This window comes from Mixophyes fleayi, chromosome 3, assembly GCF_038048845.1.
Source record: "Mixophyes fleayi isolate aMixFle1 chromosome 3, aMixFle1.hap1, whole genome shotgun sequence".
In the NCBI taxonomy this organism is placed as follows: domain Eukaryota; kingdom Metazoa; phylum Chordata; class Amphibia; order Anura; family Limnodynastidae; genus Mixophyes; species Mixophyes fleayi.
In genome coordinates this window covers 167,644,139-167,669,627 of record NC_134404.1, presented here as the reverse complement: position 1 = coordinate 167,669,627, position 25,489 = coordinate 167,644,139, and the positions used below count along the sequence as shown (strand labels likewise).

Sequence of the window (25,489 nt, the reverse complement as noted above, 5' to 3'; positions counted from 1 at the left end):
GACAAAATATCAACTAACATTAATTGAGATATTAAAATCAAGACATAAAAACCAAGAAGGATCTGGGAAGCATAGATATGTTTATTAATTAGTATCGGTAGGATATTATTACTAAGGCCTTTAGGATTTAATAGATCTGACAAAATGTGTAATACTGTAGGGACACATATACCAAGCAAAACAAGTATGTGAAATTTTCACATAACTATGTCAAGTTAATTAACTGTTTGACATTATTTTAAATGTAAATTAGTTTGACATTTTAATTGAATTACAGCATTTTAAAGTCAATTAAAATTATTATCGTTGTCCCCGCTCTATTCATTTCCCAAAATGTATCTTTACGAACCACAGAATGGCGGAACTTTGCAACTCTGAGAAACAATCTTCTGTGCTGTCAAACTACACTTGCGTATAAGTTTACTCATTTTCCCTTGTGTCTATAGTGGTATTATTAAAATCAAATGACAAGATTAATCTGGATAGAAGGGCAATTTACTAAAATGATAACTATTGTTTCATGCATTGAGGTAATTCGGAGTCCCTTTGACAGCACCTTTTGTGACTGCACTTTCACCACCATTAAATATTGATAGGATCACTAAAATGGCTGATAAGTCTTAAAACACATAAAAGTACTAAATACTTAATGCCAAAACCCAGGCAATTGTGTTTCATCAATAAAGCCCCCAATTAGTAGAAATGCTGATGTCTAATGTGCAGAAGATCCCCATGCCTCAAAATGCAGTTCACTATTGTCAACTACAAATTACTAGAAACTATAATTCTATATATGCAGACTGAGCTCAGAAAGTGCCATGCATCTATTGATAAAGCCCAACATCAACTCCATAACAGTGTGCATGTCTCTATGTGCACCTATTGCCTTAGTGCTTAGTCTATACTTTTGTCCAGGCCTACTATGTGAATGAATTGGCTTATAATCAACATTTGTGTGAATGATGGCACAACCCATACCTGCCTTCTCTCCCAGAATGTCCGACAGAGTACCAAATTTCATGAGCACCTTCTTCGTGATTGTTAAAGTCTTTATGCTCCTTGTAGCTGTGTCCGTTTAGCCTACCTATCTCATTAAATCAACATGGCCTTATTTTGCAAATTACTGTACATTGCTCATTTAAACCTGACTTTAATATGAAAGGACTCATGGAACAAAGGAGAGAGAACATGTATGTGTTTGATTCTAGCATCAAAGATGTGTCTACATTTTCACCTCGACGCTTCTTACAATAACACAACGGCACAACTTAAAGACATCTCTGAACTAGGTGAAAAAGCACCTTGAAACTTGCAACCATTACACAGTAAAGGAACACATCCAGAAATGCTTGGTTGACTCATTTATTTAAATAACAATCTATCATATTTGCTTTGCACATTTACACTGCCCAGAGATAAAGCATGCCCTCATTTAGTTATCTTCTAATTGCCTTCAACAGGCCATCATATAATCCATTCTTGTGCATGTTTTCAAAAAGGTGTCAGCGCCATGCACAGAGACACAACATTGGATCAAATAACAAGAGAGCAATGATGGACAATCTGTTATTGCCCTGAGCTTGCTATCTAGGCCTGGATTTGTGGGAATGGCACGTAGACCTGCTCCTGTGGTGATAAAACTGCAGGGGGAAGCAAGTTGTGCCTTATTTTCTCATAATCTGTTTCAATATACTGTATATGCCACCATAAAAATACAATAACCATTTAAACTTCTAGTAGACACGTAAATAAAACAAATAAATGTATTCTATCGAATGTGGTGGAGAGGGGTCATGGAGCTTCGTAATGATAAAGGGTGGGGCAGGACGACATAAATTTAAGTAAAACATTTAAATCTTGCTCTGCTTACTTTGTCCATCATAAATGAAAAAAAAGTATGATTTGGGGAAATGCATTGAAGAGGATTATTTAGTAAATTCTATAACCTCATCATGCAAAACAAGCATAATTGAAACAATGCCAGGTACCAGTGCTTTGGGTCTGTCAGTGTGCATGCCTTTGTGCATAAAAGGTACATACAGCACACAAGTGCAAAGAAGATCTAAAGTCAGAGCTTCAGTAATGCTAGAAATGATCAGTCAACAACATAATTTGCAAATTTTAAAAAGTCCACTCAGTCTCTATGGCCTGTATGGGTCTGCTGAACGTAGAGGGCCACAAAGGCAGTTAGCACACAAAGCTTTTATTAGAAGTCTATTTAACTGGGATTAGAGCAGCTTTTTGCTACCATTTGTCAGTTACTGCATATTGGTGTCCCCAGTTTTGAATTGAGCGAGGATAGAAAAACATAGCCAATCAGGGCATCAGACTGTTTACAGTAGCACAGCCCACTGAAAGAGGCTGATCCTGTGGGATGCAGTGACCTGTCCACTCATGTGATTGTGTTAGGGGGGACAGGATTGTATATGACAGGGGCAGAGTCATGATGGCCAGAGGGGAAGTAGAGATGAACACCAAAAATGTATGTTAGGGCTGGTCCATATGAGTGGTTTCTCTTGTTACATTCCTACTTGCTACAAAATGACATCTACTCACTTTATTATGGATCTTCTGCATGTAACGGTCTGTTTTCAAAGTACAAGTGAATTCCATTGAGCTTGCAACAGTCAAATCTATTCTCTCAAAACTAACTTTTGACACTTCTCTCAGCAGTCAGGAAAGGTTAATCAATAAGCAAATCAAATTTGCCCATTATAACTAAATTAACAATACCGATAATCTCAAAGGCAATACACATTTGAAAATTTGAAACAGTAAATTGTTTCTGACATTAAGCTTTATTTCATAATACTTGGGGTGGCAAATCAACATTACTGTGTGACTGGCTCGCTGAATGTTTTGCTCAATTATTTAAAATACAGCACAGTTCCTAATTTAGGGTGACAGCACAAACGTTAAATGTGGCCTTGAGCATAGACACTTGTCATTCTAATATTGAGAGAGAGAGAAATGGAGGGAGAGAGAATGTGACAGAGAACGAGACAAGCTGGCTATTTATCAAACTGAAAAAAGAACTCTATCTAGTGAAAATGAGTGTTTTCACCAGAGTTAGGGCTTCTCCCTATCTATCAAGGGAAGCCAATGACAGGTATCACCAGAGCAAAGGTTTACCAGCTTTTGCAGCGAAAGCTTACAATGGGGAAGCCTATTTAGCAGAGATCATGGCACTGCAAGTGCAGCCGTAATCCTTCTTCTGATGTCGCTATTTCAGAATAGCGATAGCAGAAGACATTCAATGGAAAAATGTTTTATTATTTAAGTAACACATTTTTTCAGCTGGAATTTCTTATAATTCTTTTTTTTAATATTTGTTTAAAAAAATTTAACTTTTTTTTACTAATTAATTTTTCCATTATTGGAATTGTAAGAAAGTGACCCAAAAGCAAATGTGTGTATTTTTGTTTTCTCTAAACACCACCAAGAAAAAATGTTGCTGTTCTTTCTTTGGCATCAATCCACCTTTCCAAAGCAGCAGAAAGAAGGATTTTACACATAGTTTATCATAATAAAATCTGCACTTTTCAATTCTGCACAGTCTTGAACAAAATGGCTAAAATGTGTAGGAACCATAACGGTAGCCCAACAAGGCATAACATTTTGAAAACAAAACAAACTACTGCATTAAAGAAGTGTACTCAGAGCATATTGAAGCCACGATGGGGGAGATCTTAGCATTACAACCCCTCTTCTCTCCACTTCTTAAAGCTTTCTGTATTATAAGGTGTTATTGTCTGATTATCACCAGAAATAACTACTAAGGGGCACTTCATTTGAAAGAAGGGTCACCTCATTTGAAAAAGGGAAATATTGAGGGAAGTTTGGTCACCCTGGTTTAATTGGCAAGAGTCCTCCATCCCGGGAAATACTTGACTTGTACTCCTAATGGATTAAAAGGCCACTACCCCCCCCCCCCCCAACCCTCACCCTCCCTTTTCTTCCTTTTCCTTCCCCCTCCTCAATATTTAGCTTGATAAAACCACCGCTGCTTTTTGATTGTTTCGCGTTTCAATTTCACTCAGCTGTTTACACTTTCGTGGTATCGATACTGCTATTTTTCATCACTGTTAAAATGTCATTATATTCCTGTTTCAGTTGTACCACATTACTGTATAACCTGAGTATGTTTATTCACATGTTTATGTTGTTTCAAAAAAATAAATAAAAAAATAATAAAAAAAAGGGAAATCTGGCCACTATGAAAGCCCTTCCCCATCCTTGGCTCCTTAATGTTTTCTGTAGCATATTGTATTATTGGCACATGTGAAGACCAAACAATAGCTGCTAAGGGGCCATATAATTTAAAAGAGAGGACTCCCCTCTTTCAAACAAGGGCAAACCTGATTTGTTTGAAGCCAGGAAGAGAGAGATCTGTACCTTCCATCCTTGACTTCTTAATTATTTCTGTAGTAAGTGAGCGACTCATTTGGAAAAGCAGTTTCCCTAAGTTTCTAAGTGCCAAGATGGGGGGAGACATGGAATGGGCCTCCCAATATCTGCACAATTATGTTACCCCTGCCCCTGGTTGTCTGTATCCCTTCACCCAGCCCAAAGGCAACAGATGCTTAGGCAAAGCCAGGTTTATAATGATTTATATCAGTAATTATATGTTCAATATGTCATAAAGTGGCATGTCACACAAACTTCAGTTCTAACTTCATGCAAGCACACTTTATTTTTCAGCATCATGTACAGTTCCACTATCTGAGACATAAGGTTCCCTTATATAGGCCTGATTCATTAAGGAAAGTAAAGCAAAAAAAAAAAAAAGAGTAACTTTGCACCTTCACAAAACCGTGTTGCATGGGAGGGGGAGCTAAATTTAAAATATGGGGACATATTTATAGTTGGGATACAGCATGTCCTAGATCAATTTTAAATTTCAGTGTAAAAGTAAAACTATCAAGTATTTGTTTGCTACATGAAAAAACAGCCAGTATTTAAATTATGTACAAAATAATAAACTAATATGCACCTCTTGCATTGTAATATGGTTTTGTCCAGGTAAAAACTTACTAATTTTTTTTGCTTTATTTCCTTAATGAATCAAGCCCTATATTTGTCACAACAGTTAGGGCTCTTCTAATTATCATACTGGACCTAGTGCTGTATGTTTGTCACCCTCTTTGGCCTTTTATGCCCCATGTGATCCATTTTTTATATCACTACATTTGAAAAATATACCCCTGGCCAATTTCAAAGCTGCCAAGCGCTTAGGGAGTCATTGCCTGGCCACTAAATTATGTTTTGTTTTGCTTTTTTTTCAGTTTCATTTTGGTTTAGCTGCGACACATATTATTTAGATATATTGGATGTCATCTGATTCCTCAATCAAGTTTTCAGACGTGCCACAGATATTCCTTGTGACTGCAGGGCTTTTGTATCTTCTGCTGGGCCTTTTCAAGGGAACAAAACACTCAACTGTAGTTTTATCTATGGTCTCCGTAAAGTTAGTCTGGATGTTGGGTACTGTTTGAAAGTGTTTGATATTCAGCTTCCATGTTGATTTTACAATTGAAACTGAGAACAAATTACTGTAACCTTCTCCTCACCAGCCTCCCCCACTCCCATCTCGCCCCACTTCGCTTTATTCTCAATGCGGCTGCGAGACATCCCCTCTCTGCCTTGCCTTACACTGATTCCCATTCCCCTACAGAATCCTCTTTAAACTCCTCACTGTCACCTACAAGGCTCTATCGCATTCCACTGCCTTTTACATTTCTAACCTCCACTCCACCCACACTCCCGCCTGCTCTGTGCACCTCTCCTCTGCACTGATTACGTCATCCCACGCCAGAATTCAAGACTTCTCCCATGCTGCCACTCTCCACTGGAACGACCTCACTCCCTCCATTCGTTTGTCCCCTAATCTCAGCACCTTCAAACGGATTCTCAAAACCCATCTGTTTGTCAAGGTCTACCAGCCACCCACCTAACCATCTCCATCCTTGTTCTCCTCACCTCCCACTTCCATGTTTCCTCTAACACTTGATCCCCTCCACTGACTCCTCTTGTGCCTGCTGTTTGTTTCCCCTCCCCTTAGTATGTAAGCTCTTACAAGCAGAGCCCTCCTTCCTTCTATCTCAATACCATTTATTCTTCTCCTACATCACTGTACTTGCTATGCTTGGAGCTACTGAAGTCTTGGTTATACTTGTTTTACTCGGTAGTCTTGTACCCTGTTTGGTCTACTGTTTGTACTGTATTATGTATTCTGTACAGTGCTGCGGAAACCTTGTGGCGCCATAGAAATAAATAATAATAATAATAATAATAACAATAGGAAAGTGGCTATGTGTGTTAAATATAGAGATGCTCACTGACCCCCGTGAAGTGGTTTTGGTTTTGGATCTGGATTAGCTTCGTGTTTTGGTTTTGGCAAAACCACCCCCGTGTGTTTTGGTTTTAGTTTTGTATTTATTTAGAAAAATTTCTAAAATATGCTAAAATCACATAATTTTGCTATTTTTTTGATCCTACATTATTATTATTAACCTCAATAACACTAATTTCAAGTCATTTACAGTCAATTTTGACCACCTCACAGGTCACATTATTATTTTCATACACTTTAGGACAAATACTGCAACGACCTGGCTGGATGCTAAGCGACAGAGCAATGACTCAAACACACAGCAGTTCCTACCAAATCTAGGACACATTGGCACACAGCAGTGGCAGAAAAGAAAAGTCAGAAGAAAAGCCTGCAAGGCCTAGTATATGTATTTCAGCAATGACAATTAGCAATGAAGCTCTTCTCTTTGGGTATATATAACACCATACACTTTTTTTGTGCAAATTTAGAAGAAAAGCCTGCAAGGACTATTAGTTGTATTTCTGCAATGAGAATTACCAATGGAGCTCTCCTTTCTATGTGTTACCTATATAACACTGTAGAATTGGACTGCAGATTTACATCAACCCTGTAAGCACTATTATTTGTATTTTTCTGCAATGAGATTTAACACTGGAGCTATGGAGCTCTCCTGAATGTCACTGATTACTTTCTTTAACACTGCTACCCCCTCCTCTTTCAATTCTATGCATTTGCCTGCCCAACTGCTCTACACTCTATGCTACCTCTCCTGTGTCCCTCTCTCAAATGGCGCTAGATCGCCGTGGAGGGCGGTATTTATAGATTCCAAAACTCGCAAGATCTGAAATGACGTCACAATGATGCTTTGCCTTGTTTTCGATTCTGAAAAAGCGGGAAAGTACTGAGCCGACTCGGCTTAGTACTCGGATCCCCTAAGTTCGGGTGTGTTCGGTTTCCGAGGAAACGAGCCTGAGCATCTCTAATTAAATATTGCACACTGTTGCTGTATTATAACAGTGTCTATTATTTGGTACTGGTGACCTCAACAATAACTGCTATGTTTTTTTTAACATGTGCTGTGTGTGTACTGCTGGTGTTTCTTCTAAAATCTCCATATATTATTTACCTTACTATGTTCTCTAAATAATCAATTGTTTAAAATAAATGAAGTAACAACATATAGTTGTCCCTTAGCATACAATGGTAGAGGTTTAAAATAGAGATGCTCGGGCTCGGTTTTCTGAAAACTGAGCCCGCCCGAGTAGGCTCATGAGCCGACTCGGTACTTTTGCGCGTCCTCGGATCTGAATCGAGGCAAAACGTCATTGCTGCTTTGTCAGATCTGACGAGCACAGGGCCGGACTGGGACTAAAAATCAACCCTGGCATTTAAAGCACACAGGCCCACGTGTTGTGGGCTCCATGCACTATATTGTTGCACACTGATGCTGGCGCAGTACAACATGATGTAGAATGAGTGTGTGTGTGTGGGGGGGTATTTATTTCTCCTAATGACCCTCAACATTAGATTATTAGCACCCCAATTACATCAATAAATACCATGACAATACATTATTAGTACCCAAATTACAGCAATAAATAATCCCCCACACACACCCATACTACATCAATACCCACCCACATTACAGCAACCGGCATCACCCCCCACATTACAGCAACCAGCATCACCCCCCACATTACAGCATCCAGCATAACCCCCCACATTACAGCGTCCAGCATCACCCCCACATTACAGCATCCAGCATAACCCCCCACATTACAGCATCCAGCATCACCCCCCACATTACAGCAACCAGCATCACCCCCCACATTACAGCATCCAGCATAACCCCCCACATTACAGCATCCAGCATCACCCCCACATTACAGCAACCAGCATCACCTCCACATTACAGCAACCAGCATCACCCCCACATTACAGCAACCAGCATCACCCCCCACATTACAGCAACCAGCATCACCCCCCACATTACAGCATCCAGCATCACCCCCCACATTACAGCATCCAGCATCACCCCCCACATTACAGCATCCAGCATCACCCCCCACATTACAGCGTCCAGCATCACCCCCACATTACAGCAACCGGCATCACCCCCCACATTACAGCATCCAGCATCACCCCCCACATTACAGCGCCCAGCATGACCCCCCACATTACAGCAACCGGCATCACCCCCCACATTATAGCAATACCCTCTCCTACTTATTAGCAATACTAAGCCCCAAACACACTACAACATTGCCACCACCACGCCACCCCATACTACAGCAATGCCACCAATTATACATACGCCACTGTAGGAAAAAATGTTTTGCTTTTTTCAAATCTCCCACAAAATAGCAACAACGAACAGAGTACTTACACACACATATAGGTAACAGGTACCCTTTTCCCTCAATTAAATAGTAATGGCAGAATTTTCATGAATCATTCCACATGAAATAAAACTAACATATATCTAAAAAAAACATAACTATTGAATGATCAGTTGAACCCACACGGCCGCATTAAAAGTATTTCCATCTACAGCAAAATGTCAGAGAAAAATATTTTTGTTTTACTACAGTAATTGGATATGCGTCTTTTCTATTAATTTTAAATAACACAGTATATAAATAAAGGGGGATAGAGGAGGTGGGTGAGAAATAATTGGATGTGATCCATCAGTTTGATTAGATAGGAAACATTTAGATTATTTACCTGGAGACGTCTACCCCCTTGACTCACAGGCAGGGCTGACAAGAGGTTTTTTGGGCCCCGATACAGCAACTTCTTTGGGCTCCCATCATATTCAACAATGAAAGACTTGCCTTTGGCAGAAGTTCATATGATGCCACACCGTATTGTGCCCAGTTCATATTATGCCACATCGTAGTGCCCCAAGGTCATATTATGCCACATAGTATTACCCCTAATTCATATTTGGTCATGCAGAAGTGCCCACAAATCATATTATGGCATAGTAGTGCCCCCAAAACATATACCATACAGTAGTGCCCACAAATCATATTATGTCACAACAGTGCCTCCAATTCATATTATGCCACAATAGTGACCCCAAATAACATTATGCCATAGTAGTGCCCCCAAATCATTAGTAAAGCTCAGACAAAAACTCATTCACAAATAAAAATTGGTACAGCATATCAGATACTGAGTGTGAGTCCCAAGAGCAGCTTAATACATCATTTACAATGCAAACAAAAATGCCCTGTCACTGTGGCTGCGGTGTATTGCTTAGTGTGGTCACGTGAGATCCCACATCTCACGTGACCACACTAATCACACAGAGCACGCCCGCAGTGACAGTGTAGCTAACAGTGTCAGATGCTGTTAGCTGCATGTGAAGAAGACAGAAGCACCGACATCTGAAGAGAGGAGGAACAGAAGACTGCAGGGTAAGTGCAGTTTGGTAAATATCAGGGGGGGGGAAGACACATCGGATGTGGAGGGGGAGAGATGACTGGGGAGGATTAATGAACTGGTTAGAGGATTTAGGTAGAGGGCTTATGAATTGGATGGGGGGGATTAACGAAATGGCTAGAGGGGGAATTAATGAAATGAAAATGGGGAGGTAATGAACTGGCTAGAGGGGGGGTTAATGAATTGGATAGGGATGGATTAATGAAATGGAAATCGGGAGGTAATGAACTGGCTAGAGGGGGGGTTAATGAATTGGATAGGGATGGATTAATGAAATGGAAATCGGGAGGTAATGAACTGGCTAGAGGGGGGGTTAATGAATTGGATAGGGGGGACATAAACTGTCTGGTGCGGCTGGATAAAAATAGCAGGGGGGATGAATTGGCTGGTGGGGGAGGTGATGAAATAGCTTGTGGGGGGCCGGATCTCTGTATTGTGTGGCGGTGATGTGCATGCTCACTGTGGTTTCAGCGTTCAATAGAATACTAAATACTAGATAGACAGAGCTGGTAGATGTCAGTATATGATTGTAAATATCTTTCAGATATTTTATCGTTTATGTCTGTACTAGGGGGTTGTTTTATATGGTCATAATGGAATGTTGTGTTTGAATCATTCAGGGTTTGTTTAAAATGTTGCACTATAATACAATTTTTACACATTTTGAATACAGGACTCCAAGTTTCCAGAAGCCAGCCAACGGACAACGCTCCAAGAACAGGTAAAAGAGAACACCAGGTAGTCTACGCTGCAAGATCAGGTAAGAGAGGAAGTGCATAATGAAGTGTGTTTTATGTATTAATTAATGTTTTACAATTTTGTTTATATATATATATATATATATATATACCTATCTCTCTCTCTCTCTCTCTCTATATATATATATATTTACATTTACACACACATTGGTGGGGGGGTGTCAACAAGTGAAGTAGCCTAGGGCGGCTGTGACCCTTAATCAGGCCCTGAACGCGGCCAACTCAATTCCCCCCTCAGTGTCAGCTCAGTAGGGAGCTTATGATACAGCTCAATAAAGAAGCTGAAATGTGTCTGTGTTATGTTTTGCAGCAGGCAGGTGAGAGAAGTTGAAGGCCAAGACCAGCGACAAGATGGAAACAAGTGGTATGTTCCCTGAGACTTAGTTTGTAATAATCAGGAGCTCCTAGATTACAGAGCATCAAGATTGATAAAGTCGGAGGCAGGAGGGAGGTCAAAAAGTGGTAAGTTACAGGTAAGCTGTTCATCTGATAGTGAGGGGCCAGTCACTGGCCAAAGGTTGCTTGCTGTGAGACTCTTCATGTCCCTATATATATATATATATATATATATATATATATTAGGGATGAGCGCACTCGGATTTATGAAATCCGAGCCCATCCGAACGTTGCCGATCCGAGTCGGATCCGAGACAGATCCGGGTATTGGCGCCAAATTCAAAAGTGAAACTGAGGCTCTGACTCATAATCCCGTTGTCGGATCTCGCGATACTCGGATCCTATAAATTCCCCGCTAGTCGCCGCCATCTTCACTCGGGCATTGATCAGGGTAGAGGGAGGGTGTGTTAGGTGGTCCTCTGTGCTGTTTAGTTCTGTGCTGTTTAGTTCTGTGCTGTTTAGTTCTGTGCTGTTTAGTTCTGTGCTGTTTAGTTCTGTGCTGTGCTGTGCTGTGCTGTGCTGTGCTGTGCTGTGTTCTGCAGTATCAGTCCCGTGGTGCTGTGTGCTGTGCTCTGTCCTTCTGAGGTCAGTGGTGCTGCTGGGTCCTGTGCTGTGTCCTGTTCAGTCCAGTGGTGCTGTGTCCTGTGCTCTGTGCTTCTAAGGGCATAGTTATTTCCCCAATATTCCCCTGTGTTTAAAAAAATAAAAAAAAGTTTTTTTAAAAAATACCAAAAACTACTTTAATATTTTTTAATTACCACAAAATTTGCACAACCAATCCTGCAGTATAAGCCCATTGGTACTGCAATATTACCAAGTTCACACATTCAGCAGTAAAAGTCCAGTGGTACTGCAATATTACAAAGTTTACACATTCTGCAGTATCAGTCCAGTGCTGCTGGGTCCTGTGCCGTGTCCTGTTCAGTCCAGTGGTGCTGTGTCCTGTGCTCTGTGCTTCTAAGGGCATAGTTATTTCCCCATTATTCCCAAGTTTTTAAAAAATAAAAAAAAAGTAAAAAAATAAAAAAAATTTAAAAAAAAAAAAAATATATAATAATTATAACCAAATTTGCAAAACCAATCCAGCATTATAAGTCCATTGGTACTGCAATATTACCAAGTTCACACATTCTGCAGTATCAGTCCAGTGGTGCTGTGTCCTGTGCTCTGTCCTGCTGAGTTCCGTAGTGCTGCTGGGTCCTGTGCCGTGTCCTGTTCAGTCCAGTGGTGCTGTGTCCTGTGCTCTGTGCTTCTAAGGGCATAGTTATTTCCCCACTATTCCCAAGTTTTTTAAAAATAAAAAAAAAATAAAAAATTTAAAAAAAAAAAATATATAATAATTATAACCAAATTTGCAAAACCAATCCAGCAGTATAAGTCCATTGGTACTGCAATATTACCAAGTTCACACATTCTGCAGTATCTTGTGCTACATATAATGGAGACCAAAAATTTGGAGGATAAAGTAGGGAAAGATCAAGACCCACTTCCTCCTAATGCTGAAGCTGCTGCCACTAGTCATGACATAGACGATGAAATGCCATCAACGTCGTCTTCCAAGCCCGATGCCCAATCTCGTAGTACCGGGCATGTAAAATCCAAAAAGCCCAAGTTAAGAAAAAGTAGCAAAAAGAGAAACTTAAAATCATCTGAGGAGAAACGTAAAGTTGCCAATATGCCATTTACGACACGGATTGGCAAGGAACGGCTGAGGCCCTGGCCCGTGTTCATGACTAGTGGTTCAGCTTCACCCACGGATCTTAGCCCTCCTCCTCCTCCCCCCCCCTACAAAAAATTGAAGAGAGTTATGCTGTCAGCAACAAAACAGCAAACAACTCTGCCTTCTAAAGAGAAATTATCACAAATCCCCAAGGCGAGTCCAAGGGTGTTGGTGGTTGTCAAGCCTGACCTTCCCATCACTGTACGGGAAGAGGTGGCTCGGGAGGAGGCTATTGATGATGTAGCTGGCGCTGTGGAGGAACTTGATGATGAGGATGGTGATGTGGTTATTGTAAATGAGGCACCAGGGGGGGAAACAGCTGATGTCCATGGGATGAAAAAGCCCATCGTCATGCCTGGTCAGAAGACCAAAAAATGCACCTCTTCGGTCTGGAGTTATTTTTATCCAAATCCAGACAACCAATGTATGGCAATATGTAGCTTATGTAAAGCTCAAATAAGCAGGGGTAAGGATCTTGCCCACCTAGGAACATCCTCCCTTATACGTCACCTGAATAACCTTCATAGTTCAGTGGTTAGTTCAGGAACTGGGGCTAGGACCCTCATCGGTACAGGGACACCTAAATCCCGTGGTCCAGTTGGATACACACCAGCAACACCCTCCTCGTCAACTTCCTCCACAATCTCCATCAGATTCAGTCCTGCAGCCCAAGTCAGCAGCCAGACTGAGTCCTCCTCAATACGGGATTCATCCGAGGAATCCTGCAGCGGTACGCCTACTACTGCCACTGCTGCTGTTGCTGCTGTTAGTCGGTCATCTTCCCAGAGGGGAAGTCGTAAGACCGCTAAGTCTTTCACAAAACAATTGACCGTCCAACAGTCGTTTGCCATGACCACCAAATACGATAGTAGTCACCCTATTGCAAAGCGTATAACTGCGGCTGTAACTGCAATGTTGGTGTTAGACGTGCGCCCGGTGTCCGCCATCAGTGGAGTGGGATTTAGAGGGTTGATGGAGGTATTGTGTCCCCGGTACCAAATCCCCTCAAGATTCCACTTCACTAGGCAGGCGATACCAAAAATGTACAGAGAAGTACGATCAAGTGTCCTCAGTGCTCTTAAAAATGCGGTTGTACCCACTGTCCACTTAACCACGGACATGTGGACAAGTGGTTCTGGGCAAACGAAGGACTATATGACTGTGACAGCCCACTGGGTAGATGCATCCCCTTCCGCAGCAACAGCAACAGCTGCATCAGTAGCAGCATCTACAAAATGGCTGCTCATGCAAAGGCAGGCAACATTGTGCATTACAGGCTTTAATAAGAGGCACAACGCTGACAACATATTAGAGAAAATGAGGGAAATTATCTCCCAGTGGCTTACCCCACTTAGACTCTCATGGGGATTTGTGGTGTCAGACAATGCCAGTAACATTGTGCGGGCATTAAATATGGGCAATTTCCAGCACGTCCCATGTTTTGCCCACACCATTAATTTGGTGGTGCAGCATTACCTCAAGAGTGACAGGGGTGTGCAGGAGATGCTTGCGGTGGCGCGCAAAATTGCTGTACACTTTCGGCATTCAGCCAGTGCCTACCGCAGACTAGAGGCACATCAAAAAAGCATGAACCTGCCCTGCCATCACCTCAAACAAGAGGTTGTGACGCGCTGGAACTCCACCCTCTATATGCTGCAGAGGATGGAGGAGCAGCAAAAGGCCATTCAGGCCTACACAGCCACCTACGACATAGGCAAAGGAGTGGGGATGCGCCTCAGTCAAGCGCAGTGGAGACTGATTTCCGTGTTGTGCAAGGTTCTGCAGCCATTTGAACTTGCCACACGAGAAGTCAGTTCCGACACTGCCAGCTTGAGTCAGGTCATTCCCCTGATCAGGCTGTTGCAGAAGCAGCTGGAGAAAGTGAGGGAGGAGCTGGTAAGCCATTGCGATTACAGCAAGCATGTAGCTCTTGTGGATGTAGCCCTTCGTACGCTTTGCCAGGATCCGAGGGTGGTCACTCTTTTAAAGTCAGAGGAATACATTCTGGCCACCGTGCTCGATCCTCGGTTTAAAGCGTATGTTGTGTCTCTGTTTCCGGCGGACACAAGTCTACAGCGGTGCAAAGACCTGCTGGTCAGGAGATTGTCCTCTGAAGAGGACCGTGACATGCCAACAGCTCCACCCTCATTTTCTTCCACATCTATGGCTGCGAGGAAAAAGCTCAGTTTTCCCAAAAGAGGCACTGGCGGGGATGCTGATAACATCTGGTCCGGACTGAAGGACCTGCCAACCATTGCAGACATGTCTACTCTCGCTGCGTTGGATGCTGTCACAATAGAAAAAATTGTGGATGATTACTTTGCTGACACCATCCAAGTAGACATGTCAGACAGTCCATATTGTTACTGGCAGGAAAAAAAAGGCAGTTTGGAAGCCCCTGTACAAACTGGCTCTATTTTACCTGAGTTGTCCCCCCTCCAGTGTGTACTCGGAAAGAGTTTTTAGTGCAGCGGGGAACCTGGTCAGTGAGCGGCGAAGGAGGTTGCTTCCTCACAACGTTGAAAAAATGATGTTTATAAAAATGAATAATCAATTCCTCAATGAAGTACAGCACTGCCCTCCAGATACTACAGAGGGACCTGTGGTTGTGGAGTCCAGCGGGGACGAATTGATAATGTGTGATGAGGAGGAAGTACACACTGTAGGGGGAGAGGAATCAGAGGTTGAGGATGAGGACGACATCTTGCCTCAGTAGAGCCTGTTTAGTCTGTACAGGGAGAGATGAATAGCTTTTTTGGTGTGGGGGCCCAAACAAACCAATCATTTCAGCCAAAGTTGTTTGGTAGGCCCTGTCGCTGAAATGATTGGTTTGTTAAAGTGTGCATGTCCTATTTCAACAACATAAGGGTGGGTGTGAGGGCCCAAGGACAATTCCATCTTGGAACTTTTTTTTTTGCATTATATGACCAAGCAACAGTCGTTTGCCATGTTCAAAAAGTAAAACCAAATGTAAAAAAATTCAAGAAATTAAACCAAAAGTAAAATGCCGTGTCATAATTTAAAACAAGAGGTATTGACGTGCTCTAAAACTACTGTATTGTTGTTTATATTTTATAAACACTACACTTGAAAGCTTGAGTCTTTCAATAGAAAAGTAACTGTCCATTGCACGAATATTTGCAACAGGGACAATTTTAGGGTTAAGAAAGTCAACTAATAATAACACTTCGACGCTGTGTGTCTTTATAAACACTACACTTGGAAGTTGGAGGAGGTATTGTGGCCCCGGCACCAAATTGTGTACCGGGGCCACCCCACTACGCAGTCCAGATACTTGTTTGGTGGAATTCAGACCAGTTGAGGGTTTTATTATTATATTGTGTGGACCACTCTATCTATACCACACTACAACTCTATACCACTCTATTTCCTACTTTAATTCTATTTCATACTTTAATTCTATTTCCTACTTTAATTCTATTTCATACTTTAATTCTATTTCCTACTTTAATTCTATTACTAATTAATTACCATAAAGAGGAACAAAATAAACCAATTTTACCAAAAGTATAATATGACTTAGACTTACAAACACTACACTTTAAAGATCGTGCCTTTAAATGAAAAAGTCAGTCTTCATTGCACGACTATGTGCAACAGGGACATTTTTTTGGGTTTACAAAGTCAAACAATAACACTTCGACCCTGTCTGTCTGGGGTCTCTCAATGACGAATTGTCTGTACCATGTTTGGAGGAGGTATTGTGGCCCCGGTACCAAATTGTGTACCGGGGCCACCCCACTACGCAGTCCAGATACTTGTTTGGTGGAATTCAGACCAATTGAGGGTTTTATTATTATATTGTGTGGACCACTCTATCTATACCACACTACAACTCTATACCACTCTATTTCCTACTTTAATTCTATTTCATACTTTAATTCTATTTCCTACTTTAATTCTATTTCATACTTTAATTCTATTTCCTACTTTAATTCTATTACTAATTAATTACCATAAAGAGGAACAAAATAAACCAATTTTACCAAAAGTATAATATGACTTAGACTTACAAACACTACACTTTAAAGATCGTGCCTTTAAATGAAAAAGTCAGTCTTCATTGCACGACTATGTGCAACAGGGACATTTTTTTGGGTTTACAAAGTCAAACAATAACACTTCGACCCTGTCTGTCTGGGGTCTCTCAATGACGAATTGTCTGTACCATGTTTGGAGGAGGTATTGTGGCCCCGGTACCAAATTGTGTACCGGGGCCACCACACTACGCAGTCAAGATAGATAGATGCGTATTGCGTATCATAGATAAAGTACATTCAGTGGTGTGGGGCAAATTGAAAAATATTCAAAATGCACTGACATTATCAAAAACAAGAGGTTGTCACACGCTAAAACTCCAACATGTATATGATGGAGAGGATGGAGGAGCAGCCGTATGTGTAGTGTAATGCAGATCTGTTGAAGGTTTTTTATATATTTTATTGTGGTGCCCAGTGCCCACTCCTCTACGCAGTCCAGGTACAATTATTGGTGCGAATCATAAAAGTTCAGGGTTTTTAAGATATTGTGGTGACCCACTCCTCTACGCAGTCCAGGTACAATTATTGGTGCGAATCATAAAAGTTCAGGGTTTTTAAGATATTGTGGTGACCCACTCCTCTACGCAGTCCAGGTACAATTATTGGTGCGAATCATAAAAGTTCAGGGTTTTTAAGATATTGTGGTGACCCACTCCTCTACGCAGTCCAGGTACAATTATTGGTGCGAATCATAAAAGTTCAGGGTTTTTAAGATATTGTGGTGACCCACTCCTCTACGCAGTCCAGGTACAATTATTGGTGCGAATCATAAAAGTTCAGGGTTTTTAAGATATTGTGGTGACCCACTCCTCTACGCAGTCCAGGTACAATTATTGGTGCGAATCTTAAAAGTTCAGGGTTTTTAATATATATTGTGGTGACCCACTCCTCTACGCAGTCCAGGTACAATTATTGGTGCGAATCATAAAAGTTCAGGGTTTTTAAGATATTGTGGTGACCCACTCCTCTACGCAGTCCAGGTACAATTATTGGTGCGAATCATAAAAGTTCAGGGTTTTTAATATATATTGTGGTGACCCACTCCTCTACGCAGTCCAGGTACAATTATTGGTGCGAATCATAAAAGTTCAGGGTTTATAATATATTGTGGTGACCCACTCCTCTACGCAGTCCAGAAAGATACCTTGTTGCAACGTTTTGGACTAATAACTATATTGTGAGGTGTTCAGAATACACTGTAAATTAGTGGAAATGCTTGTTATTGAATGTTATTGAGGTTAATAATAGCCTAGGAGTGAAAATAAGCCCAAAAACTTGATTTTTAAACTTTTTATGTTTTTTTCAAAAAAAATCCGAATCCAATACCTTAAATCCGAACCGAGACCTTTCCTCAAGTGTTTTGCGAGACAAATCCGAACCTCAAAAATAACGAAAATCCGGATCCAAAACACAAAACACGAGACCTCAAAAGTCGCCGGTGCACATCCCTAATATATATATAATCTACCCTCTAATAGGCGCATAAACAAGTGAAACAAATATATGACATCTTTTGAGACATATTGTACCAAGTGTTGGATAGAAAACTTTTACCCTCTTATGCTTTTTCTGTGTTACCTTTTGTTAAACATTTGTATTGAAGAAATAGTCATTCCAGACAAATGATGGCAGGGTTACTATAGTAACTAACCATACTGCAGATTGGTGTCACAATCCTGAAGGGTTAGTACACTCTTTTGTTTATGTTTTATGTAAACAAATACAAATCTCCAGCTATAATATGTTTTACAGTAATGCCAAGGCTTCATGAATTTCTCCACTAAAACTCCATCCACAAAGTGGTTTTATATATATATATATATATATATATATATATATATACATATATATATATGCTGTCCTTGTCCTCTACAATGACCCCCAATTCAGAGCAAACAATATAGTTCTTCATCATAAAGTTCTCCACTTTATTACTCGTTAAATGTATTGCTGCATAAAAATTAGTTTACAAAACATTTTCAGACATAAACCAGTCACTGTTTTAACTGATTAAAAAAGAATAGTAATAATAATAATAATAATAATCAGTATATTTCTGTTTTACAGACAGTGTTTGAACTTGTTTCCAGATTCTGGCAGTCTTCTAAATAAAATAACAATCAATAGAGCTTATGCCTGAAAGGAATAGACAAATCATTTCCTAAAAGACTTATTTTAGACACAGATTATGATCTCTAGTGTTAATAAGTTCAATAATATGTTGGTTAAATTCAGGTGACCAAAGATGCTTAGTCTTAAAAATGTTCAAAATAAATAATGAATTGGTTAATACAGTGTAAATACTCAGGGTGCTGGGGGCTACGAAAATTACAAATTGCCTAGGCATGCCTTGGGTGCCCAGCAGTGGTCGATTATAATGGGGGTGAATGAAGAGATTGCCTGGGGCCTTATGTCCAAGGGATATGCAGAGCCACAGCCATATTATAGGTGGGGGGAAATGGGGGCAAGTGATTATGTAAACTAACAGAAAGTGCAGTCACACCCCTGAATCCTTGTGTGCTGTACCAGCTATTGCCAAGAGTGTATAATTATGAAAGTGGGGCCCTACAGTGGTGCAGTAATCTATATTTTAACACTACCTTAGACAGGAGCACTTCCATCAGGAGATGAGATGAGAACCTCACCTCTATTGGACAATTGGAAGGGGGCAGCAGAGAGGTGGGTGAATATACTGACAGCCCCAAAAAATTGTAATCTTCATTTTATTTTGTGGTCAGGTTGCATGTTTACACCCTAGTGTATAATCATGTCACTTAAGAACTTTTCTCTCTTATTTCCTGACTGGCCAATCATTACTGCCGCCCTCCATAGACTAATATATTACTAGTGCTAGTCCTGTAGCTTCAGTAGGAGGAGCTTGCAGTGACAAAGTGAAGAACCATTACACTGGGAATAAGCATTACTCTTCTCCTTGTGGCGCCTAATAATTAAAAGATAATAATAACCCCCAGTATCAGGGTTGCCAATCGTTGAAGGTATTCTTTCCTGAAAATTTCTTTCAAAATTTACTGACAACCATCATTTTTCTTTTTTACTAACAGAAAACACTGGGCAGCAAAATGTAACTTTTCTTATGTTAAATGTATCTGATAGGGTGCTTTTTACAGTATTTTTTGTGCTGATTTCAAATCTGTTTTCCAAGTTTATGTGGATGTCAGGCTTTTTTGGTAACATACATTTATATTTTCTTTTAAATTGGTATTTTCAGAAATATACGCAATATAATCCATGTGCAGTTCCCATAAAATGTACTTGTAGTTAATATTATGCTGTATTTAGCTTGATGAATGTCCCTTTTTAGTATCCAGCCGTAATCTGCAAGCATTTTTGGGTTCCATTATCCTTGGTAGTGAGTTTCCACCGTTGATATATCCTGGTGGAAGCGTTTACAATGTTTGTCACTTACATCTCCAAGATTTTTGGGAAAAAAGTCTAAATGTGAATCCAAAAAAGGATTTTTAGAGACATCCCAGGGCTTTGTAGTTTTCAAGCAATTCACTAACCAGTTCTTTGTGTTATTCAGCCTTCTTGTTTTCCAAGATGTTTGTCACAACTTTTTAAAGTGATCCCCATGCAGCTGTCTCAGACTCACTCAAGCTTCTCTCAAAATCTGGATCCTTCATGAGCGCCCTTATTTGTGGTCCAACAAATATCCCCTCTTTGAGTTTTGCATCACTTTTCCTAGGAAACTTGCTCTTTAGGAAAAGAAAACCTTAGCTATTACGATCCATTGCTTTGACAAAATACTTCATTAAACCAAGTTTGATATGCAATGGTGGAAGGGCTGGAGGTTCACAATAGTATATATAAAAAAAAAACTAAAAGCAGATTAAAGCTCTTTTATAAAACTGGAGGAGTGGCATACAGAATTAGTCATACACAGCTGATTCCTCTACTTTATTTTCTGCTTAGATATAATTTAATGATTGATAAGGAGTAGCTAACACATTTAACATAATTTGTTTCTCATTATGAAAGGCTTAAAGCAAAAATAAATCTTTTAAAAAAAATAAGAAAATTATCAATACAATTAGCTGTTTTCAGCAAAATGCATATATTTTTTTAAAAAACACAAGTATGTTACAAAAAAGTGAAGTCCTTAGGACACATTCTGACGTCATTTTAGGAATTGGCACCAAAAACTACGTAAGAATAAGCCAAAATTATCCGTTTAGTAAACCCATTGTTGACCAGTGTCATCGATGTATTTAAAAAAAAATTCAAAAAGTGAAAATTTCAAACCAACTCCTTCAAAACTAATATGTTTAAACTCTGCAAATGATGTTACATTAAATGACACTTGTAATTAGCCCTGATATTAGTTTACAGAAATAAACAGCTAAAAGAGTGTCACACCAGCAGTACATTGTACTTAACGAGGGATAGACCCAAATGTGATTGGTAGGACTTTAAGCTGACATTTAAATTAAGAATGTCTGTTTGAATCACGATAAAAAAATTTGCAATGATGAGGAAAATCATCTAAGCAGATGGTGGCAATGGCTAATATTACAGAATACATGTGCCAACATTTTGCCCACTGGCAAAACGATTCTGGGATATACAATCATACATAATTACCTATCTCTTATCATTTCAATTTCTAGTACATTTTTTTATCTGAATATATTTTAATACCCATGTAATTTTTTTACCATTTCTTATATTTTCATGGAACTGACTTCTTTTGATAAAACTTTCCAGACAACACTAAAGAGAAAATCTTGTAACAGCACAATTACTATTAAAGCACTTTTACTTAAATCTTCTTTTTGGTGCACCTGTTATTCATTATAACTATGTTTCAAAGTATTACCTATTTCAGGAGTAGAGAGAAGAAGGTGGAACGACTTTTACAACCCTGACTGTGCTTCTCCCTCATAGAACAAGATTTGTGATAAAAATAAGCCATCTAATGTTCTAACTCGAGCAATCTGGAAACAAAACGGTTGAAATGAGGATTCCACCCTGAGCATCCTCAACATCAGATTGGCTGCATTGAGTATCTACTGATCACATAACTCTTCACAATGGAATTCAACAAACAAGTTACATTTTTTGCTCCAATTCACTCAGGTTCAATAGAACAATGTCTCCTATATGATCTCTATGGCTACACACCCATCCTCATTTAAGATGCATCCGCACTGATATATTTTCACCATAATAGATAAAAGCACTGTTCTACAACCTATAATCCATAGGCTAATGCCTTCAAGGCTATTTTGTGTGGCCGCAGGATGCACTGTAGAAGCAGGGGCAAGGCCTATAGTAGTTTTGCTGTCTTGGCATTCTGGAACCCCCTGTATCTATCCTGTAAGCATTGTACTGTGACTCACTGAGGCTGTGGAGTTGGAGACTCATCCTCGCAGTCGGCTATTTATCAGAGAGGTCAGACAGTCTAGCAGCAAATCTCAATGAATCACCTGCACTCTGATTCACTGCCAGACTGTCATTGTATTGAAGAGTTTTTTTCACAAGTGAGACATGATTGAAGTCTCATCTCATTCTCTGTCTGGTAGCTTCCTCACCATAGGACGAATAAATGTGCAAGGATATATGTTTTGGGCGGGGGGGTAGATGTGTTACTACAGGGGGGGAAATGTGGTACTATAGAGTTGAGGTGAGGAAAGTGTTACTACAGAGGGGAGGGGGGTGGGATTGTGTTACTATATGACGAGGGTTGGGTGGAAACCCTCTCCCATGTGTTACATGGGAGGGGGTGGGATAGAAGAAACGTGTTACTATAGAGGTGAGGGGTAGGTGGGATAGAAGAAACGTGTTACTATAGAGGCGAGGGATAGGTGGGATAGAAGAAATGTGTTACTATAGAGGGGAGGGGTAGGTGGGATAGAAGAAATGTATTACTATAGAGGTGAGGGGTAGGTAGGATAGAAGAAATGTGCTACTACTGAGGTGAGAGGATAGTGTTACTACAGGGGTGAGGGGTAGGTGGGGGAGAAGACATGAGTTACAGATGTAAGGCATGGAAATTTATTACAGTGTTAGACAAATATGTTACAGGAAAGGGGTGGTGGTAAGAAATGTATTACAGGGGTGAGAGGAGACAAATGTGACATCCAAACGTCTTAAAGAATGTCCATATGTATGTAGCTCCTCTGCTTTGTGGAAGGGGAACTTAACTGTCAATATCAAAATAATTACTGTATCACTAATACAGGAACTATTGGTACAACTGTTTACCTGGGAAACATAAATTTCTAAATAAATAGAAAATAAATGTTTTGACTTGGCAATCATAACTGGCTTGCTGTTTTAGCACGCATAATGTAACAATCTGCGGTTTTGACATTCCACTTGCAATGTGATGACAAGCATTTTACTCCAGTATTACTGGACGGTTACAGACTGAATTAGTATATAGCTGACAGTTCCAATGTACCGTTATATTGTAATCATCTACTGTAGTGGGTCTAATTTTGTAAAAATAATAATAATAATAATAATTAAAAAGTCAAGTTGTTGAAAGTGTTTCTGATATAGCAAGCAAATAGAAAAAAATCAGGCATATAAGTATAGTTTCAGTATTTTCATATGTGATGTCCAATATCATGTCCTGATTGACCTTCACCAAATAATCTTCAAGTTTGCTGTTATATAGACATGGGTGAATCTAAGAGGAATTGTAAAGTCTGTCCTTTCATTAAAACCAAAAACTGCTTCTATATATGTACATATTGTAAGCTGATATTAAAAGGAGAAGTCAGAAATGTACACTATAAACTACAGTACATAAGTTCAGTGCCATTTTAAGAAAGGGACAGTCAAGGCATTTGCCCTGTGCCCACTAGGACAGGATGCCCTCTCTTAGTCTGACTAGCAAAAGAGCCTTAAACCGAGAATCCCAGCAAAACATCGGTTTCAGCCCCTTGGTTTCCTGACACCCTTGTTTTAAAGAGAGTTGAACTATAACTTTAAGATGTTGAGCTTAATCTTAAATATCCCTAAAATTAGCCCAAGTTCTAAACCTGAACCGACTGTATAAGCCTAATGCTAGTCTAGCCTTTCCTGCTTTCCTCAGAAGCTGTATACACACTACATTACAGGTTTAGTTACAAGTTCTCCATCATGTTTTGCAAAGGGGCATGGGGGCCAAATAATGTAATCTTCTTCTGGGGCCCACTAATGTCTTAAAATGTCCCTGCATTTCTATTGCATGGTAAAATACAAAATAATGTGAAATTTCAGCAGATCAGCACAGAGGGGCTTACGTTAAATTGAACATAAATTGCATTTTTGATGGGTAATACACTTTTTTACTTCTGCGCAAGCACACAAAGTGCTAGTTCTGAAAACATTGGTTTGTGCCCATGCTCAGATGTAAATGAACATGAGCCCCTCAACATTCATTTGTAAACTAAGGTTAAAACTTCCATAAAACACTGATAAATGCACCCATTGAGCTCATGATGAACTTTTGTGCACCAATATCAACAGCAAATGGCATTGATGATAATTTCAATTGATTTAAATTCTACTATATAATGCGACCACAAGCAATGCCATGAACAAACCACGATTATTTTCAAAGAATAGGAGCTCAGAAATGCAATGGCTGGTATAGCTGGTAAGGCTACAATATTCAAATATTGCTTGTTGCAAGATGTACATTCAAATTAGCCAGACATATTGTAAAATAAGGACAAACAAATGTACATGAAGTTAAATGTTAATTAATTTAAAGACTGATATATGGAGATGAACTAATCCTCGACTCAGCAGTTGGATATGATTTTGTGTAAGTTAAAGATTAAACCTCAGCATGAATGAAATATATTTAAGTGTTTCTTTTTTGATACAATGGAGATTTTAGTCATTATTAACCAATTATTGTATTAAAAGCGATACAGCACAGTATGTCAAGTTCACCTAGTCTGGTAAACTACTTTGTGTGGAGGTGACTATAAGACTGCATAGCACAATGGATATAAATAAAAAACATAGATACTAAATTAATTAAATCAATATTTACCATGCAGACTAAATAAAACTAGTGACTCAGCTCTCCATTACGGAGATTACAATGTCCCCATAAGATTCACTTATTGATACAACAGATCCCAAATTAAACAACATGCAACCAGGTGATAAGGAATAAATCCTTGTTTCAGGACACTCACTGTTTAAACATTCAGCCACACACATACATAAGTAGATGTACCTGTGAAATAGCAGCATCTGCGGCTAGTGCCCTTCTGCGTGGTCATTACTGATCCCAGGACCCTGCTGTATGCTCCACAGGCTGCAATATGTCACATCTTGAAGGACTAGCTTAGACTTGTAGGATATATATCTGGAACTGCTTGTTTATCAAATTACAAGTATTAACCTATTAAATCCATCTTCCTATACCAACAATCCATAAGGGGAAAGAGAAATGCATTAAGACTTGATAGTTTTTCCTTGTAAGAAAACAAGTGACAATGGCAAATGTGACGGCAGCTATTACAAGCTGCAGCAACAACGCAGAGCTCTGTGCACAAAAGCTGTAGCTGAACTGAATCAGGATGAAAGGCAGCCGAGAGATACGTTAGCAGAAGATTAAGCACAAATTGGCCACTAGGGGGATAGGAAGCATAGAATCAACGTGATAAGGGCAAGGTGTCGGCAGGAATCCTGGCAGATTGAAGGAAGTGTTGCTCTATGTCCTTGGTTGTCCCAAGGACAGACACGACAGGAGAGTTTAAGATCTGGCTTTGTACTAGGCAAATCAAAAGGTGATACACATTCT

The 25,489-nt window shown here is 39.9% G+C and overlaps 1 protein-coding gene across 1 annotated transcript in view; it reads right to left on the bottom strand.

The window, feature by feature from the left end:
- The window catches only part of HTR1E (5-hydroxytryptamine receptor 1E), a 135,859-nt gene extending 110,629 nt beyond the window's left edge, over nt 1-25,230 (bottom strand). Inside the window, exon 1 of the mRNA XM_075202733.1 lies at nt 24,920-25,230. The gene's annotated coding sequence lies outside the window, so the exon portion shown is untranslated. The remainder of the gene's footprint in view (nt 1-24,919) is intronic.
- Nucleotides 25,231-25,489: the final 259 nt, after the last annotated feature.